The 21,015-nt window shown below is 41.6% G+C and overlaps 1 pseudogene; it reads left to right on the top strand.

Moving 5' to 3' along the window:
- The first annotated feature begins 447 nt into the window (after positions 1-447).
- LOC116545874 lies at positions 448-7,899 on the top strand (annotated as a pseudogene).
- The last annotated feature ends 13,116 nt before the right edge of the window (positions 7,900-21,015 follow it).

Genomic DNA, 21,015 nt, shown 5'->3' with positions numbered 1-21,015 from the left:
TTATTTTCCAAGAGAGAATATATCCAAGAGCAATGACGCACCTGCAGTTAAAGTAGATAGTTGCTATACTTTCACCACACCACCACTAGGTTTCCATGAATTCTGCATGAGAAAACTGGGACTCATATGTCGGTGTTTTCACTTAGTTTATAGAACATGCAAAAATGACAAGGCCAGTCTCCTGTTATGTTATTTCCAAAGAAAATTACTTGGAAAACATACCTTTCACCAAACTCTAAATCTATGTGTAAAATGTAATATTTTATACATCATATAAAATACCAAAAAACATATAGCAGTACCAAAACGAGATGCGACATTAGAGTCCGTGCACTGGTAGCTGCAGGATGGTTTCTGTAATAAGTTGCATGGTGTAGTTTCCAATGAGACATGTCCTAATCCCAGAACCTAGGAAGGTGACCTTATTGGAAAAAAGGGTCACTATAGATGTATGCTAAGGATTTGGCGCTGAGGAGATCATCCTTGATTATCCAGATGGGCCCTATGTCCAATGAGAAGTGTCCTTATAAGAGGGAGGCAGAGGAAGATTTGTCAAAGACAAAAGAGGGGAAGGTGACGTGAAGATGGCGGCAAAGATTAGAGAGATGAGGCCACACACCCAGGAAGGCCAGGGCATCACCAAAAGCTGGGAGAGACAAGGAACACATTCTCCCCCGGGTCTCCCACAGGGCATGCAACCCTGCCAGATTTTGGAGTTCCCGCCTTCAAAACTGAGAGAAATGATTTCTACTGTTGAAGTCACCAAATGTGTGCTAATTTATGATGGCAGCCAGAGGAACGTTTAGACTCCCTTCTCCCAGAGTGCAATCCACCCACCTGCCAATCAAAGCAACAAAGTATGAAGATAACTACTTTTAAAACTCAAGACAAAAGAAACCTCAAAAATACTAGCTTATGTAACCATGAGACCTTCAAACTGGCCTGGAATTCAGAACAAACGAGAAACAGTCAAACAGAAAGCTATCATTGAGGAGGGAAAAGAAAGAAATAACTAATTTTTAAATCTGTTCAAAGAGAAGCAGCACTATCAAAATATCAAACAAATAATTCCTTTAATTAAGCAATCTGCAAAGAATAAGCATAAAATTGTGAATATGAATTAAATTGATACTTTCACTGTATACCAGAAACAGTATTTTAAAATATAATGGAAAAAGCACTCCATTCACAAAAGTAGTGAAAAATACACAACGCAGTTTCAAGGAGTAACTTTAACTAACCTTGCATAGATCTATATAGAAAAAATAAAGAGCTTTTATTAATTATTAATTGTTTATATCTTCAAGAACTTGAACAAGTGGGACCTGCTTGGTTGCTGAGTGGAAGACGGAGTACTGAAAGGTACAAGGTAGTCTCAAGATGCTGACAGGTTTGACACATGCAAAAATAGTCCCAAATATATTTTTTGAGCGAATTTAATCAAATTACTCCAAAGTATAACTGGTATAAAAATCTAGTGAGATCACAACACAAAGAATAGATAAATGTTTGAAATTATAGATATCCCAATTGCTCTGATTTGATCATGACACACTGTATACATGTATCAAAATAGCACGTGTATCTCCAAAATATGTAAACTATTCTATATCATAATTTTTTTAAGTGAGAAAGAAAAGACTTATAAACACTTATAGCCAGGCGTGGTGGCTGACACCTTTGTAATCCTAGCACTTTGGGGGGCCAAGGCAGGTGGATCACTTGAGGTCAGGAGTTCAAGACCAGCCTGGTCAACATAGTGAAACCCTGTCTCTACTAAAAATACAAAAACTAGTTGGGCCTGGTGGCATGTGCCTGTAATCCCAGCTATTCCAGTGGCTGAGGCATGAGAATCGCTTGAACTCAGGAGGCAGAGGATGCAGTGAGCCAGGATAACACCACTGCACTCCAGCCTGGGCGACAGAGCAAAACTCCACTTCCAAAAAAAAGACTTATAAAGTAAATTAATGGGCATAATGATGACAGGGTCTGCTAAATATTAAAACAGGATATAAAGGTATACTTATTAAAACATAAGGAACAACAAACAGCTACATGAAACACATGTCCATACAAAAACTTGTACGCAAACATTCACAGCAGCATTATTTCATTAGAGCCAAAAAGCAAAAACAGCCCAACTGTGTTTCAGTTGATGAATGGATGAATAAGATGTGGAATAACCATACAATAGAATATTCAGTCATAAAAAGGAACGAAACTGGGAAAGGTGGCAAGCACTGTAGTCTCAGCTACTTAGGAGGCTGAGGAGGGAGGATCACTTGAGCACTGGGCAACATAGTGAGACTCTGTCACTTTTTTTTTAAAAAAGGAGGCCTTCCTCTTTACTTCTCCTGATATTGATACATAATACAATACAACATAGATGAACCTTGAAAACACAGACACGAAAGACCACATACTGCACTATTCCATTAAAATGGTCAGAACAGATAAACCCATTAGACAGAAAGTAGATTAGTGGTTGCCAGAGACTGGGGAAAGGGGAATGAGGAGTAACTGCTAATGGGTAGAACGTCTTTTGGGTGTGATGAAAGTCTTCTGGAATTATAAAGTTATATTCTTACCTTATATCATGTCAAAAAATAAAACTTCAGATTGAGTAAAGGTTTAAAAGTAGAAAATAAAGTCATGAAAGAACAGTTGGCCCTCCATATCTGTGAGTTCTGCATCTGTGGATTCAACTAACATCAGATTGGAAAGTTTAAAAATATATATATATGGGTGCATCTGCACCAAACATGTACAAACTTTTTTTTGTGTCACTATCCCCTAAATAATACAATACATAACAATTATGTAAAGAGCATTTACATTGTATTACATATTATAAGTAATCTAGAGATGATTTAACATATACCAGAGGGTAGGTGTAGGTCATATGCAAATACTGTTCAATTTTATATAAGGAACTTGAACACCCATGGATTTTGATATCTGAAGAGGGTCCTGGGACAATCCCCATGTACACCAAGGGACAGCTGTACTATAAGAAAATAAAGAATAATATTTCTATAATCTTATACTGGGGAGTCCAGTCTATTAGAGAAGTTATAAAAAACACATAGACTTGGCCGGGCGCAGTGGCTCACGCCTGTAATCCCAGCACTTTGGGAGGCCGAGGCGGGTGGATCACGAGGTCAAGAGATCGAGACCATCCTGGTCAACATGGTGAAACCCCGTCTCTACTAAAAATACAAAAAATTAGCTGGGCAAGGTGGTGTGTGCCTGTAATCCCAGCTGAGGCAGGAGAATTGCCTGAACCCAGGAGGCGGAGGTTGCGGTGAGCCGAGATCGCACCATTGCACTCCAGCCTGGGTAACAAGAGTGAAACTCTGTCTCAAAAAAAAAAAAAAAAAAAACAAAAACCACATAGACTTAAGCATATAAATATTACAAACTTCCAAAAGATGAGAGACTTCTTGAATGGATGTTTGTTTTTTTTTTAAAAGGATGTTTCTATTTACGTATCTTACCCATTTCCTGTTTAGAAAAAAAAAAAAGTGCAGCTCGCTGAGGGAAATGGGTTAGAAGACCTATGTATGTAGCAGACATCTGCTGAGTGGTCTCCCGATTCAGCCATTCTTTCTCTTATATTACATGGATCGGGCCTCAGGCTATGATCATGTTTTTTCTTGCCACATGGACAAGGAACACAGGGAAGGCCTTGCTACAGACAAACAAAAAGAAAATATGTATGTGAAGAGGGCAGACATAAAGGATGCAGAACTGAATGCTGATGTCATGCATGTTCTCTGTTCCAGCCTTTTTCCAAGACCAAGATGCATTCTTGCTTTAGGGGATTGGGAGACACTCCAATATTCCACTATGGGTTTCTATTCTTATTTAAAAGATGTTTAAATAAATATATTTTATTATATTAAAAATGAATTAATTTCTTCTTCTTTTTTTTTTAGACAGAGTTTCACTCTTGTTGCCCAGGCTGGAGTGCAATGGCGTGATCTCGGCTCACCACAACTTCCATCGTCCAGGTTCACGCGATTATCCTGCCTCAGCCTACCGAGTAGCTGGGATTACAGACACCTGTCACCCTGCCTGGCTAATTTTTTGTATTTTTAGTAGAGATGGGGTTTCACCATGTTGGCTAGTCTGGTCTCGAACTCCTGACCTCAGGTGATCCACCGACCTCAGTCTCCTAAAATGCCAGGATTATAGGCGTGAGCCACCATGCCCAGCCTAAAGATGATTCCATTTCTTTAACTCAGTAATTCCGCCTTCAGAACTATGGAAACAGGCCACGTGTGGTGTCTTATCCTGTAATCTCAACACTTTGGGAGGCAGAGGTGGATGGATTCCTTGAGCTGATGAGTTTGAGACCAACCTGGGCAACATGGCAAAACCTCGTCTCTACAAAAAATAAAAATATTAGCCAGGCACGGTGGTGCATACCTATGGTCACAACAACTCAGGAGGCTGAGGTGGGAGGATGGCTTGAGCCCAGGAGGCAGAGGTTTCAATGAACCAAGACTGTACCACTGCACTCCTAGGTGACGGAGCCAGACTTCATTTCAAAAATAAAATTAAAAAATACGGAAACAGCTGCAGGTAGAAATATTAATCCAGTGATTACATATGAGTTCCTACTATGTGCCAGGCACTGTTTAAGGCCATGTGGATGCAGTGCTTCCGAAGACAGCCTCTGAAGAATTATTTCCCTCCTATTTTTGAGATAGGGTCTTGCTCTGTCACCCAGGCTGGAGTGCAATGGCACAATCATGGCTCACTGCAGCCTCAACCTCCCAGGCTCAGTCAATCCTCCCACCTCAGCCTCCTGAGTAGCTGGGACTAGAGGCACACATGACCATGCCCAGCTAGTTTTTTGTATTATTATTTTTTTTTTTTGTAGAGACAGGGTTTTGCCATGTTACCCAGGCTGGTCTCAAACTCCTGGGCTCAAGTGATCCTCCTACCTCAGCTTTCCAAGTAGCTGGGACTACAGGTGTGTGTCACCATGCCCGACTAATTTTTGTATTTTTGGTGAACTAATTTTTGTATGTTTTTGGTTTTTTGTTTTGCCATGTTGCTCTGGCTGGTCTCAAACTCCTGGGCTCAAGGGTCCCCCGGCCTCAACCTTCCATAATGCTGGGATTACTGGTATCAGCCACTGTGCCCAACCTGAAGAATTATTTCTAGTAACAGAAACCTCTTAGACAGATGGATGTCCAGTAACTGAGGATTGGTTATGAACTATTTACTCGACATTAGTTACATTAATGTTACTTAAGCATTAACATGCTATTTGTAATAACAAGGGAAATGTATGTTATTTTGTTAAGTGAAAGAAACGATTAACTTATAGTTTAATCATAACTATATAAAAACATTTTAAGCCTGCATATAGGAAAAAAGGTTGAAAGGATCAAAGTGTTCACATATATTTGACTGATGAGAGACTATGGTAGCATCTTCTGTTGTAGAAAATATCCAAATTTTTTTTATCATGAGCAAACCTACTTTGGAAAATACAATAAAAGAAAGTCAAATATGAAGAAGAGCTTTGGGAAAACAAAACCCAAAGTGCAAGGCATCAGAGGTATCCATCATCCAATTATAAAGTCTTGGGCTCTGATCCCGCAGCAATCTACCACAAACTCTAGTCAACAGGGATGGGACTTCCTGCCCCATGCACAGAGGTAGCCCCGGTAAGACGGCAGAGAGGCTGGCAGTCGATGTGGGGGCTCCCACCCACAGCTCCTGTCAGGAGGTGTCTATGAAGCCGGGTTCCTCAGAGCCATCATAGTTCTCTGGAGGTAAACTGGGGTAGAGGGTGGCTAGAGGAGGTAAATACGGGTCCAGTTCCCTTTGCCTTCTCAGCCTGCTGCTCTTGATCACAGGTAGCTTTCCACAAACTCTAACTTGAAAGTGCAAGCAGCTTCTTCCGAGAATTGTTTTTGCTCTCTAGAGAATTCTCTTCATTAACGGTTAGTATCTCTTCACTGGAGGGCACCATTTAGAACATTTCTGTGTACTTCCTGGATCACCTCCACGACTTTCAGATATTTTAGAAACCTGGATGTTTTCTTTAAATGAAATCTCCTGTGTATACTCAGGATAAAAGTGAAAGAAGAGAGAAATGGAAAAGGAGGCCGTGTGCTGTTGTGAAACCCAACAGCTCTGGAGAAGCCAGTTTCAAAGCTACTTCCTCAAACAGGAGCTGTGGGTGGGAGCCTCCACACTGACAGCCACCAACCTCTCTGCCTTCTTACCGAAGCTACCTCTATTCAAGTAAGGAAGGCCCAGCCCTTCTGCCTAGAGATTTCAGTGGATTTCTTGAGAGTCAGTGCCCACAGATTCTGCCGCCCAGATCTGACCACATCCCAAACTCTGACCTCAGAAGGAAATGCTCTCTCTCCCTCCCCCTGGAATTCTGTTTCACTCTTTAACGCACTTCCCCTTCTGCGTTCCTGTTCCCTGGTTCCAGGGAGCAGAATGTGATGACAGGACACCTATGCTGTCCATTCCATCCTCAAGTAATCCAGAGGTACCCTCGGATTTGCACGGCTATACTTAAAAACCTAGAAGACACTTCGCACTTTCCCCGGGATAAACCCCTCAATTCCCTAGTCCCCGGCAACCATTACTCTCCTTTGTTTCTGTAAATTTGCTCATTCTGAACATTTCATTTCAATGGAATGATACGATATGTGGCCTTTTGTTACTCACTTCCTTCATTTACCCTAATGTTTTCAAGGTTCCCCCATGTGTAGCATGTATTAAAACTTCGTTACTTTTTATGGGTGAACAGTATTCTATTGTATGAATATACTACGAATATAACACCTTTTGTTTGTCTGTTTTTCAGTTGATGAACATTTAGGCCGTTTCCATCTCTTGGTTATTAGGTAATGCAGGCATATCTTATATTGTTGTGCTTTGATTTACTGCACTTTGCAGATACTGAGTTTTTTAAATAGAAGGTTTATAGCAACCTTGTATCGAGCAAGTCGACAGGTACCATTTTTCTAACAGCCTGTAGTCACCTTGCTAGCATTTCTTAGCAAAAATTTTAAATTAAGGTATGTACATTGTTCTTCTTACATGTAATGGTACTCCACACTCAATAGACTACACTGTAGTGTACATATAACTTTTATATTCACTGGAAACCCAAAAAATCTGTGTGACTCACATTATTTGAAAACAAAACATTTGCTTTATTATGGTGTTTGCGAATGGAACCTGCAGTATCTCCAAGGTAGGCCTGTAATGCTGTGAATATGCTTGTACACATTTTGTATGGACATATGTTTTCAATTCTCTTGGGTACATACCCTTAGGAATGAATTCGTTGGTTCATATGATAACTCTATGTTTTTTGTTTTTTGTTTTGAGACAGAGTCTCACTCCATCACCAGGCGCCAGGCTGGAGTGCAGTGGCACAGCCTCGGCTCACTGCAACCTCCGCCTCCCAGGTTCAAGTAATTCTCTTGCCTCAGCCTTCCGAGTAGCTGGGACTACAGGCGTGCGCCACCACACCCAGCTAATTTTTTTTGTATTTTTAGTAGAGATGGGGTTTTACCATGTTGGCCAGGATGGTCTCGATCTCTTGACCTCATGATCTGCCCGCCTCAGCCTCCTAAAGTGCTGGGATTACAGGCATGAGCCACCGCGCCGGGCCGATAACTCTATGTTTAACATAGATCTGGAAACTGTTCAGGAACTGCAAATTCTTTTCCACAGCACTGACACTATTTTACACTCCCACCAGCATGCATGAGGGTCCCAATTTCTCTATGTTCTTGCCAGCACTTACTATTGCTCTTCTTTTTGATTACAGCCATTCTAGTGGATGTGAAGTGGTGTCTCATTGTGATTTTGATTTTCATTTGCATTTCCTGACAACCCATTTATGCTAGAGGTTGCAATTTTTTGAATTGAAGACGTGTGACAAATCAGACCTTGGCGATGACCTTGAGCAGTAGGATATAAATAACTCCCACAGGCTTAGCATTCCAGTAGTGGACTGCTAGGCATAAATGGGCTTCAATGATGCTAGCATCTTTTCATGCGCTTATTATCCATTTGTATGTTGTCTTTGGAGATAGATCTACTCAAGTCCTTTGCCACTTTTTAATTGGCTTGTCTTTTTATTGTTGATTGGTAAGAGTTCTTTATATATTCTGGATATTAGGCTCTTTTCAGGTATAGGATTTGCAAATATTTTCTCCCACTGTGTGGTTTGTCTTTCCAATTTATTTACTTTGGTGGTGGGGTGGGGACGGGGGAGATTAGGGAATACCAAGAATGCCTTTTCTCTTTATTGATGGTATCCTTTAAAGCACAAAAGTTTTAAATATTGATGAAGCTCATTTTATCTATTTTTTTTCTTTTGTCACTTATGTTTTTAGTGTCATATCTAAGCAACCATTCCTTAATCCAAGGTTATTAAGACTTACTCATGTTTTTTCTTCTAAAAGTCTCACAGTTTTATCTCTTATGTTTAGGTCTGTGATTCATTTTGAGTCAATTTTTGTGTGTGGTATGAGGGGTCCGACCTCATTCATTTGCAGGTAGACATACAGTTGTCCCAGCATCATCTGCTGAAGTCTCTAGGTACAAAGCACTGAATCCTAGTCTAACTGCTTCATTTTACAGATAAGAAAATTTAAGCCTGGAAAGAACATGTTAAAATTACTTTGTGTTGAGAATAAAAGAAAATACATCTGGAAGGAGAGACACTAAATCAAATGACAAAAAGAAAAAAAAAAAGGAAACATACAAAAAAGGGAAAAACTTTTTGTTTCTGTTCTTCAGAATTTCTAAGTCCAGTGAGAGGTAAACATTACAACATGGGATGTTCAAGACTAATCACAGAAATATACGAAGTGGGAGTGAAATCACAGAGAAAAGACCGATTAACTGCCTGGTGATTTAAGCTAAGATTCACCAGGGAGGGTCGTCCTACTCAGAACCAACAAAAAACCCTCATACACAAAAGCCTCTAAGCTGGAATATTATGAGAAGTGTACATGTGGCAAGATCTTAAGCTGAGGCGAAAGGAAAGAGGAGTGATGGGAGCCAAGGCTGAAGCAGAGTTGGAGCCAAACACCAGGCTGCATTTACCCTTCTGAGGTAGCGATAGGTTTTTTCTTTTTGAGACAGAGTCTCATTCTGTCACCCAGGTGGAGTACAGTGGCATGATCTAGGCTCACTGCAACCTCCCCCTTCTGTGCTCAAGCAATTCTCCTGCCTCAGCCTCCAGAGTAGCTGGGATTACAGACATCTGCCACCATGCCTGGCTAATTTTTGTGTTTTTAGTAGAGACAGGGTTTTACCATGTTGGCCAGGCTGGTCTTGAACTCTTGACTTCAGGTGATCTGCCTGCCATGGCTTCCCAAAGTGCTGGGATTACAGGTGTGAGCCACCATGCCCAGCCGGCAATAGGTTTTTATAACAAGGCAATGACACCACCAGATCTGTGCTTTAGAAATCCGATTGTTTGGGGCTGGGTGCAGTGGTTCATGCCTGTAATTCCAGCACTCTGGGAGGCCGAGGCAGGCAGATCACCTAAGGTCAGGAGTTTGAGACCAGTCTGGCCGACATGGTGAAATCCCATCTCTACTAAAAATATAAAAATTAGCCGGGTGCGCGGTAGTGGGCGCTTGTAATCCCAGCGACTCGGAAGATTGAGGTAGGAGAATCTCTTGAACCCAGGAGGCGGAGGTTGCAGTGAGCCCAGATTGCACTACTGCACTCCAGCCTGGGTGACAAAAAAAAAGAAAAAAAAAAATCTGATTGCTTGCAATATGGACCACGGGTAGCAGGACGTAGAGGCTGGAGGAAGGGTTCAGGTGTTTCTTACAAAAGGTCACAACAAGAGCCTCAGCCCACAACCAGTTCTCAGATGCAGCTGGTAGATATGTGTTGTTTGGCTAGAACGATGTTTTTAAAGCATCTTGAATTCCTGACTGAGGAGGAGGCAGAGGCAAGCTCTCTCTGGGGTGTCACAACCCCAACACTCCCTCTTTAGGCTTGCTCAGGCAGAAGCACCCATTTATGTTACTGGCTTGGCCCTGGTAAGCATTTCAGTTTGAGACCTACGCCTAAACTAAGGCAGTGATGATGTAGAAAGAGAAGAGCACACGTACTCTCAGGACAATTTAGAAAGTGGGCTGGCAGTACTGCTCCTTGGTGGTCGAGAACACAGGGTGATGTTCATCTCTGGACTTCAACGTGCCTCACCCACACCCCATCCCCCAGAATGATGACAAAGCTTTTGCTGAATGTGCTACTTTGAACAGCTTGCACTCCTGGTTCATGGCCTCTCATGGAAATAATAAAAAATACATAGTCTTTTTAAATGTCTTGGGAACTGTGTTTTCTTTCCTGCTGAAGCTTTGGAAAGTAGACCTTTCAATTGTCCAGGAAGCAAAGGTTCTTTTAAACCACAGGCTTCGACTGGGCACAGTGGCTCACACCTGTAATCCTAGCATTTTGGGAGGCCAAGGTAGGCAGATCTCAAGGTCAGGAGATCAAGACTATCCTGGCCAACATGATGTAACTCTATCTCTACTAAAACAAAAAATAAGCCGGGCGTGGTGGTGCGTACCTGTAGTCCCAGCTACTCAGAAGGCTGAGGCAGGAGAAGTGCTTGAACCCAGGAGGCAGAGGTCTCAGTGAGCCGGGATTGCGCCACTGCACTCCAGCCCGGTGACAGAGTGAGACTCTGTCTCAAAAAACAAAAATAAAAACAAATAAACCACAGGTTTCAACTTTCCAAAGTTGTTTAAGGATTCTGGTGTTAGCCAGTGATACAGTATTACTTTTGTCTTCAATTGGTATCTTTCAGAAGATTTATATTTCTCAAAATTAAAAAGCTGCACCCTAGTTCCAATATAATATTTTGTTTTCTTTTTAACTTCATTCACTCAAGTCTTTATTCAGAGTGTAAGCTCCTTGAGGGTAGGGACTGTGCAACTCATTTAGCTTAGTAATCTAAGAGCTTAACAAGGTTCCTAACCCATGAGAGGGGCTTGTTGAGAATTGTATATGTTTCCTACTGTCAACATTGTTATCTATCAGCTCTTTTCAGCTCAAGTTTCCTGCAGGCATCTGGGCCAGGTTCAACTGCAAAGGGCTCTCACTCATATGAGAGGAAAAAGGCAGTAGAGGAAGGAACCTGGAAATTAACCTCTGTGCACTTCAGGATCTTTCTTGTGGTGCTGGCATTTTGTGGGCCTGGCAGGAACAGGCTTCCAGTTCCTGTCTGTCTTATCACTGTCTCCACCTTTCTTATCAGTGAGCCTGGGGGGAGCTTTCTCTCCTATAAGTCCTTTATACTTGGCACACTTTTTTCTTGGCCTTACTGGGTACCAAGGGTGAACATTTGTATGCTACTATTTCTTTTAAACGTTTTGCCTTACAAACACCTATGTTCTGTTGGCAAAACTGTTTTCTAAAATTAAAACATATTTATTATATAATAAAAGGGAAATGTGCAGCTAAATTTTCTTCTTCTGCACCAGTGACACACCCAGAGCACCCTTCCAATTCTGTGATTTGAAGGTTCAAGAAACCACGAACGCTCCTGTGAGCCAAAAGCTTTATAATTTGCTTGAGTTGGAAATCTACAAGTGAATTTTAACAGGATAAGCAATCTGTAACAGGACCAGGAAACTATTCAAGGACAGGAATAGACTGTTTTTCTTGGTTTTCGCTATACAAATCAACACCAATCCCTCTGATAAGATGAGAATTACTCTTTCAGCAGTTATTGACAGTAGCAAAAGCCATGAAGATATTAACAAATAGCACCAACTTCAAGCCTAAGAGAAGGGGGAACGCAGCCGATGATGCTAACAAATGTTAATGTAAACTCTGCAGTTTATTCCACTCTACATTGTTAAGAATTTTACCCTGCCAGGCCCACTGCAGCTTCAAAATAATACTTTTCCCAACATAAAGAGCTGCTTCTTTCAGCTTCTCCAGAATGATTTTTACAAGGAAGGAAATTTGCCTTATCTGTAAGACCCTTGATCATGTAGAATAAGATCAAGTTCTGAAGAAGTGCATTTTTGATTTGTAAAAATTATTTTAACAAATATTGGTCAAAGGAGTGAACTGTACTCATGTGCATAAACATGTAGAACATCTAAAAACATGTCACATGCATCCAGAGGAATACTACTCTCCTGAGAAGACTTGGAGCAAGGAGGGCTAACAAAGATGGGCATGCACTGAGCCCATCTTTGGGGGGTCAGTGTGGGGTCTGGGCTGGACACCATGACAAATATCAAATGAACCAGAGGGTCCATTAAAATCTGGCTGGAGAAAGAGAGGTGAATGTGGAAAAGTGAAGGAGTAAGTTAGACAGACAAGCTGAAAAGCTAAAGAAATAGAATAGAGTGTTTAAGAGAAACATGTACCCAGTCTTAGACTGAGATCAATTCAAATCACCAGACATTGTGCTAGGAGATAGGGAACACAAGCTATTTAAGAGAAGTTTTCTGCCCTTGATTGTAATGAGACAGAAATAAATCTGCAATTAACAGTCTCAAAGGCATACTTTCATCTTGGCCACTTGGAAGAAAGGAAACATAGAGCTGACATAAACTTTGATGTAAATGCAGCTTTAAGCATTTTTTCCTTTTCTTTCAGTGATATGGCACCTTCTCCCTTTCAAAAACAGCAGCGTATTAATTATCTGTTAAATTTTCTCTTTGAAATTTGCGTTCATGTCTGGCATGACTTTACCCCATGTCACCTGGTCCTGCTCCCCGCATTCCTGTTCCTTCTGGCAACACCCACCCAAATTTCAACACATTTTTCCCTCACAAATTTAGCATTAGCTTAAGTCATTAACTATATTTAGAGCTTGTCTTCATCCTTACTGAAACATAAAGGATGGTTGCAATAAAGAGTGTTTTTTTTATGAAGAAGAAATGTCCATTTTTAATCAGTATGCTTAAATGCATCATTTCTGTATTTGAACACGGCTTTGGCAGATGCAGGGTAGGATGAAAACTCCACACTCATCGGAAAACAAACAGGCAGCATTCTTCATTTTATTATGTGAACTCCCCACACAGTATGTCATGTGGAATTTGTGTGGGATCTTATTTACTATATCACAAAAGCTGTCCTTAGTGTATATTTATGCAGAAAAAAACAGGCTGCTTTTATGTAAGTCAAATGTCACACCAGAAAATAATACCCCAGAATGTCTGGAAAGTATTCTGATGTTTGTGATCCATTAAAAAATATAATTTGCCTTTCACAACAACAAATTAACTGCAGGGGTAAGGTATGTTTAATAAAAAATAAGGAGGCCTTGTGGCTGTAGACCAAGCGGTCAGGAACCTGGAGAAGGAGATCCACAGGTTCTTTCCAGGGGCCGCCTTAGCCTGAGACAGCCAGGAAAACAGCAGGGCAGCGCCCAGTATACAAGGACTCTGAGACTCAGAAAGGGTACTCAAAGATGCCTGTGCTTCTAGTTGTTTCTGCATTCTCTGTCTTCTCCTTTAGAATCCATTGAACTGAACTTAAGACATTTATTTCAGACAAGTAAGATAAATTATGTAGTGTATAAAATGTAAAAGGCAGAAAGACTGACGCACGAACATTCCTGGACACAAGAAAATTCAACCCATTGACGTTGAGTGAGACTCAGACCAGAACTACTGTTTGTTGCTAATGTTAGAAGTCATTTAACTGTCAAAGCAAATGGCACTTTATGAGCAAGAAATCAACGGAAAAAATGAATTATTTATGGTTCTGATAAGGTCATATCCATCACAAAAGGCAACAAGGGCAAAACTGTAAAACTGTCTGTTCAAGTAAAAGCAGCCATCCCTGACGAAGGTAACCTGCCTCCTGTCTTACTTTCGCATTGGGCCTTGCTGGTTCCAACATGGCCCATGTGTGTTCATGTCAGGGGAAAAGTATTTCTTTCCCTTGCCACTTGGTGGGAGTTTTTAATGCAGTTCTCCACTCTCCGTGAGCTCCCTCAGTGTGTATATTTCCTTAAAAACTATCTTGGCGTGTAAAAAAATTATTTTAAAAACATTTTAAAGAAGAATTGGCTAGGCATGGTGGCTCATGCCTGTAATCCCAGCACTCTGGGGGGCTTTGGGAGGCCAAGGTAAGAGGATAGCTTGAGGTCAGGAGTTTGAACCTAGCCTGGGCAACACAGTGAGTCTGTAAATTCAAAGTTACAGTCATGCCTTGTGCCACTGCACTCCAGCATGGGTGACAGAGTGAGACCTTGCCTCAAAAAAAAAAAAAAGAAAAGAAAAAAGGAAACAATCAGTAGAGGATTAGTGGCAATAGCTCCTAATTCCCTCTTTGTAATTTTCTAGACATTAAAAATAGCTGTTCAGTTAGGAGGTAGCTAATTCTGCTCAGTGGTTGTGCAAAGGCTTAGGATAAAATACAGAAACAGGAGCTGAGAAGGCTTCTTCCCCTTTTCAGTGTTGTGTGGCTTCATATAAAATCTACATGTGAGCTCCAATACTGGTCCATGCCCACCTGTGCGGCTCTGAGAGTCCTGGAGGCCAAAGCTAAGCTCACTATAATATAAATGAATCAGGACTGTTGAGTTCTCCTTTCAATTCCCAAGCCAAGTACAGTGTCCACCACATAATGTCAAATAAACATTTATGGAAAGGAAGAAAGGGAAGGAAAAAATAAACCAAGAGAATGAAACAGATTGTGAATGGCATTGGTATCCACTGGGTTCCCATATTTCTTGAGAAAATGAACCCTTTAAGCAAAATAGCCAAGTTTTAAGTGTGTTCAAATTTCCTTTAAAGATCAGTTCTGGGGACATAAGAGAAAGACTATGCTATTGCTAACAAAGTTTGCAAAACTTTGAAAAGAAAGGTTTTGGCATGGGCAAAAGCTGAAAAGAGGAATAATGAGTAGAAACTAGCCCTAGCAGATAATAAATCTTCACATTCTAAAGCTTTCATATTAAAAGTGTGGAAATGGAAAAGAAATAATTGAGACAGATCGATGGATCACAACAACAAATCAAAAATATATAAGGGAATTTCATTTACTATAAAGGTATACAATAAAGATATATTATTATAAAGGCAGCATTTCAAGAAAAGACATTACTCAATAAATGTGTTTAGTGCAACCAGGTAATCATCTGAGAAAAATAATGCCAGATTCCTATCTTATTCCTTATACCAAAATTAATTTCAGATGAATCAAGTTTTCCAAAGGTAAAAATGAAGCCATAAGAGAAAGCGAGGGTGAACATTGAATGTGTGAATAATCTCAAAGAGGGATGGTCTCTTTCTACGCAGGACACAACACTCAAACAAACAACAAACAGAAAAAGTATTTGCAACACAGCTACAAAGGCTTGACTTCCTTAATTTAGAGAGCTACTGCTTATTTTACCCATCACACTGGCAAAACTCTGGGGAGGGCCTGGGAAAACATTCACTGAGATACTATTGAAGGGAGTGGTGTTAGATGTAACATGTCTGGGAGATTTGGCAATGTTTACCAAAATTTAGAAAACATGTATCTCAGCAATCCCGAGCCACAAATAATTTATCCTAAACTCCCACCACCCAAGGTTCTGCATCAAGGTTGAGGTTCCAGAAAAAGTAATGTGATCCCAAGTTCATCTTTCCTAATGTGGTCAACGTTAAATCCCACATCCCACTATGTGACGGCTGAGGTGACTTATCAGCCCCTTGAAGCCAAATCAGACAGACACCTTACAGACACGGCATCATTGTGGGGCTCACCGGCTGCCCCGTTCCACCTGCCAAGGTCTGTGCCTCCTCACTAGACTCCAGCATCTTGAAATCAGGACAATGTCCTTTCCTCTATCTAATATCACATTTATATAGCCCAGAGCAGGGGCTCAAAATAACATTAGATGGATGAACAAATAAATGAATGAATGTATAAATGAGATTAGCTAGCTAGCTAGAAGTACTAGTGGGCAGGTTAAAGACAGGATGGAATCATAGGTAAAAGCTTGAAAAAAAAAAAAAAAAAAAAAAAACAGAGAGGAAGGGATCCAAGACTTCAGAACAGTTTTCTAACAAATTTTAGGTTTGCCTTGTGAATAAAAACTATATATTAGGTATGCAAAATTATCTTATAATACCCAAGCAGACAATAATGAATGTCAGGTATTTAGCAGGCTGGGTTAGATTTGATGAAACTGAAAACTCTTAGGCTTGGAAACTAGCTTGTTAAATAACAATGTTCCTGTAAACAGGCAGGCTAGATTTATTGTGCCCCTGGGAAACTCTCTGGAATGAACACAGAAAATGCTTCTGTTGATTAGCCTTTTTAGCTTGCGGCTGAGTGTTGACCTAAAAGGGAAAGGCTTGCCCTCCAGATTTTACATAACGTGCCCTTATCAATTCCTGTCAGGAGAACTGTCCCTGTAGGGATATTAGTAAGACTAACGATTCTGCCTCAGTAACTCAACCTGTGCTCCCGGGTGCCTGCTGCAAAACAGCAGCTCATCTCTCACACCTGCTTAAGGACTTTCAAAGACCAATTTTAAACAGAGCATCAATGCAAAGAGAAGATAAGGATATTAATAAAGCTAACAAACGGATTGATATATTCAAAGAAAGGAAACTGAGGCCGAGCTTGTGTGATCACTGGCCCAAGGTCACGAGGGAACTGGCGGCCAGTCCCAGAACACCAAGGGCTTCCCTCCTCCAGCCACCTCCTCAATGCTAGCTGAAGCAGGGAGGAGGCATTTCCCAGAGGCAAGCTCTGAATACTCTGCTGTGTTTTCACTGGACAAAGGAAAGGAAAGGTACTCCTCTAAAGACGGCACTGAACACTCATTTAGAGATGGTAACAGAAGCCTCTGTCAGCAACTCAAGGTTTATTTAACCAACTTTTGGGATATTTCCCATACAGTTCTAAAAATGTATGCAAAGCAGGAAGTGAGATAAAAGAGACCTCAAAAATTGTGAGAGTAACTAAAATTAGAACATATTAATAAATGCAAAAACGTTATAAAATGTGAAAATATATATAGTCGGTTTTTTGGGCTGTGGTAGCTAATCTCCAAAAATGACATCTCCTTCCAGCTGCCCCCACTCCCGCCATGCCCTTGTGGGCAAAACCTTCTATGATTTGCCCCCTCCCTGTGAATGTAGGAGAAGCAAAGCCATGGGCTTTCTGAGACTTGCTCATAAGAACCCTTGCTGCTGCCACCTGAGCCTCTTGGAAAGCTTGCCGTGGGTGAGGCCCGACCGTCCGATGAGGCCTTCCTATGAGGAAGTGCGTTAGTCACGTAGGAGACAGCCCCAGCTGGCCCGGCCACCTAGCTGAGGCGCCAACCTGCACGTGACAAAGCCCATCTTGGGGCGTGCAGCCTGCTGAGCATTCCCGTGAGTCCTGCCCTGACACCATTGGACTGCAGCCCCAAGAGAGACCTGAGGGAGAGCTGCCCACTCACAGAACAAGAGGGAGAATGAGAAACAATCCAGAGTTTCTTGCAAAGCAACAGATGACGGAACCATGAGGTAGCCAAGCTGTGACAAAGCATTAAAATAGATTTATTGCCATAAGACATGAGAAGTATAAACAAAAAATGTTAATAAAGTTATAGAGCTCTTATGCCTCTTCTTTGAATGGAAGGCCTTAGAAATACTTCCATATTTTCTGAGGTATTTTGAAGGAGCACAGGTCTGAACATAGAGCACACAGCTGTCAGAAGGAAGACCGGGCATTTCTTCTGGTGGGCTGTGGGAGAAGAAATCTCGTAGGCAGAGAGGGACACAATGGTGACCACAGGACGGCCCAGGAGGCTGTCAGCTGGTAGACTCAGTGATAACATTTCATTCCCAATCCAAAACACAGTTCTGCTTGCTTTTTTCTCTTACAAACTCTAGTACTCTCTAGGGTTAGAGAGGTACTTACACTGTAAGCATACATGTGCATATAATTGTGCTGGATTATGTGGCAACCTTATTTTCCCTAGATTTGTCTTACTATATTTCAATTAGACATGAGAGCCTTGAACTCAAATTCAAATTTGAAGCAAAGATGAAAGCGCAGCCTAGACCAGAAAATCAAAAACAAAACACAATTCAAGGATACTATAAAAAAAACATATTTCAGATACTGAAGAAGGCTGGTCCTTTGCAATAGACCATGTTCCATGGAGGTCTCCCCTCTAACAAGCCAAGGGCCTTAGAGCACAGAACTTCTTTGAGACTTGAAGTCTTCGGAACTGTCTTGAAACTATTTCTTCACTGGGAAGAAAAACATGGTTCTAAGATCCTCAATGCTGGTATAAGTTCTAGGTAAAAGCCTTAAAGTGAAAGGTTGGAAAAAGAGTGAGCAAGAACTATGAGCTGGTACATTAGAAGCATCTACTGCATGCACACCCTGCACTAGGCCCCTTCATACAAACCTCCTTTGGTCCGCACCATAGCCCTGCACCGAGGACTCGGTGTCCCCTCTTTGGAGAAGCTATCACACAGAAAGGTCCAGGCACCAGCGAGGGGTCATGCGGCACATCCACTCCATGTGAATCTCACAGGGGAATCTCAAATGCTCTCTTTCACTCTGCAAGGTATTACCTGCACTGTGGGCTCAGTATTCCAGAGATACCCATGGGAATAGGGCCAGGTCCCTGCCTCCAGGAGCTGACAGAAGGCTGGAACAAACACACATGTACACCATTCATTTCCACCGAAAGTCACTTTTGGGATTCAGAGCTGCATTTGAAATGGGTCTTGCAGGATGAATGGGATTTCACAGATGAAAACTGGTGAAGAAAACTGCATAGGTGCATGGATTCGTTCAGCAAGCACACACACACAAGGGCCTGCTGTGGATGAAGAGCAAATTCTGTCCCACAAGGGTGGAATGAGTGCCGGGAGCTTCAGGAAGCTCTGAGCATTTCTTTTGATGCCCGTTTAGCAAAAGAATTGCTTACTAAAAAGACCAACTCACTTTATATTTTGCCATATACACTACAAACTCTCTCTGCCATTGGGGTTTAAAATATGGATTCTGGATATTAGCTGTTCCCAAATTCAAAAGTGACATCCCTCACAGTTAAAACCTTACACAGGTCCTGGAAACGGACAAGGCCCTGTTGCAGGAGCTCGCATTCCTGCAGTCCCTGCTCCCAGGGATCAAGCCTGGCCATCACAACTCTGTGTGCAAGAGTAAACTGTTTCTTGTGATAAGTCAGTTTCTTTTTTGAATCAAAACAGAAATGTTAAGAAGATATGGAGAGCTATTCTTTTATAATCAAGACAATTTTTGCTATGCTTGATATTCTTTTTCAGTTTCCTATTTTAACATCCTCATCTGGTAGATTTCAAGCACTGACCTCTCCTTTTAACGAAGTTATCGGTAGACAGATTCTGCTTGCTCAGACTAGGCATGGGGCTTTGTGGCCTTCGGGATTTCTTAGGGGAGACCTGAGACTTGAGAGCTTGAGAACTGTCAAGCTAATGATGTACCCCTTTTCCTTGCCATTTCAACACAAACTTCTCTCCAAATCTAGAAATCCTTCTGTAAATAGAACTGCAGATCATTATTCTGCATTTTGCTGTGAACAAAAAGTACGTGAGATATTGCACAAAGTATAGCATTAGGCATAGCTTTTACCAATAGGCTCAAAATCTAAATTAAAAGAAAACAAAGGGACAGAAAGAAAAGCAGTTGTCTTCTCTTCCACCTCCTTCTCCTCTCCCCTAAAATGTACCACCCACGGGGAGTTGCACAGCTTAGGGCTTAGGCAGAGATAATATTCCATGTACTTTTTCCGGTTTCCTATTTAAGACTGTCACCACCATCATGCCAAATAACAGTAAGGGAGGTGTGGCCACATTAATAAAATGTGGGCTGTTCTAGGGCAATGCAGCGCCTGCCTCATGGCTTCCTCTATCCCTGACGAGGGTGAGGGAAGAGAACACCTGCAGGGTGACAGTAAAGGAGTATATCAGGGATGGGGTTGCAGAGCACTTCACAGTCCCCACCGTGGGCTGTCGGAGTCAATCAGGCACTCAGCTCATTGGAACTTCCGTCCCCCCAGCAGTGAGGGAGGAGAGCAAACCTTGCAAACGACACATCTCAGTTGGAGGACATGATTGGGGCTGGCATCATCAACCATATGAGATGAGCCTACAGCAGACAGCAGTCAGAGACAATACCCCGGGTTAAAAAAGGAATCTACCCCATTATGAAATAGAAGAAACCTCAGCAAGTTGTTGTCTATGTTCTCTGAGCTGATAAAATGGTATTACAGTGAACTAAGGGTAGCTAGTCTCTCAAAATCCATGCTAATGAAATTCTCTAAGTCCAGAAAAATGAGCAAAACCATCATTTTAAACAAATTTAGAATTTTTTATTTTTATTTGCTTACAAACTTGATTGTGAGCTTTTGAAACCGAAAAAGGTCTAATTTCCTATTTAATGAGGAGCAGCTTTTTTTTTTTTTTTTTTTTTTTTTGAGACAGCGTTTCCCTCTTGTTACCCAGGCTGGAGTGCAATGGCACGATCTCGGCTCACCGCAACCTCCGCCTCCTGGGTTCAGGCAATTCTCCTGCCTCAGCCTCCTGAGTAGCTGGGATTACAGGCACGCGCCACCAGGCCCAGCTAATTTTTTGTAGTTTTAGTAGAGACGGCATTTCACCATGTTGACCAGGATGGTCTCGATCTCTTGACCTCGTGATCCACCCGCCTCGGCCTCCCAAAGTGCTGGGATTACAGGCTTGAGCCACCACGCCCAGCCCAAGAACGGCTTTTAAACACCACAACTTAATGCATAGCTGTATCAGTATTACATAAATTGACAAAATGTCACACAAAACACGTTGCCTAATTGATTTTGACACGGGCATACATAAAGTAGGACCATTCAGGTAAATACAGAGCTAATAATTACAAGAAGCAAATAACACCAATTAAAACCATTTTTAAGGGTATTAGATTTTCATTCTCTTCCTCATCAAAAAGAAGCACGTACTGAACATCTGCCTGTGGCTTGGGTTGTAGTAAGCAGAAAAGTGACTT

Source organism: Sapajus apella, unplaced genomic scaffold (assembly GCF_009761245.1).
Source record: "Sapajus apella isolate SASKATOON/1434 unplaced genomic scaffold, GSC_monkey_1.0 scaffold418, whole genome shotgun sequence".
Classification (NCBI taxonomy): domain Eukaryota; kingdom Metazoa; phylum Chordata; class Mammalia; order Primates; family Cebidae; genus Sapajus; species Sapajus apella.
The sequence above is the reverse complement of the archived record's forward strand: the minus strand, read 5'-3'. Positions and strand labels throughout refer to the sequence as shown.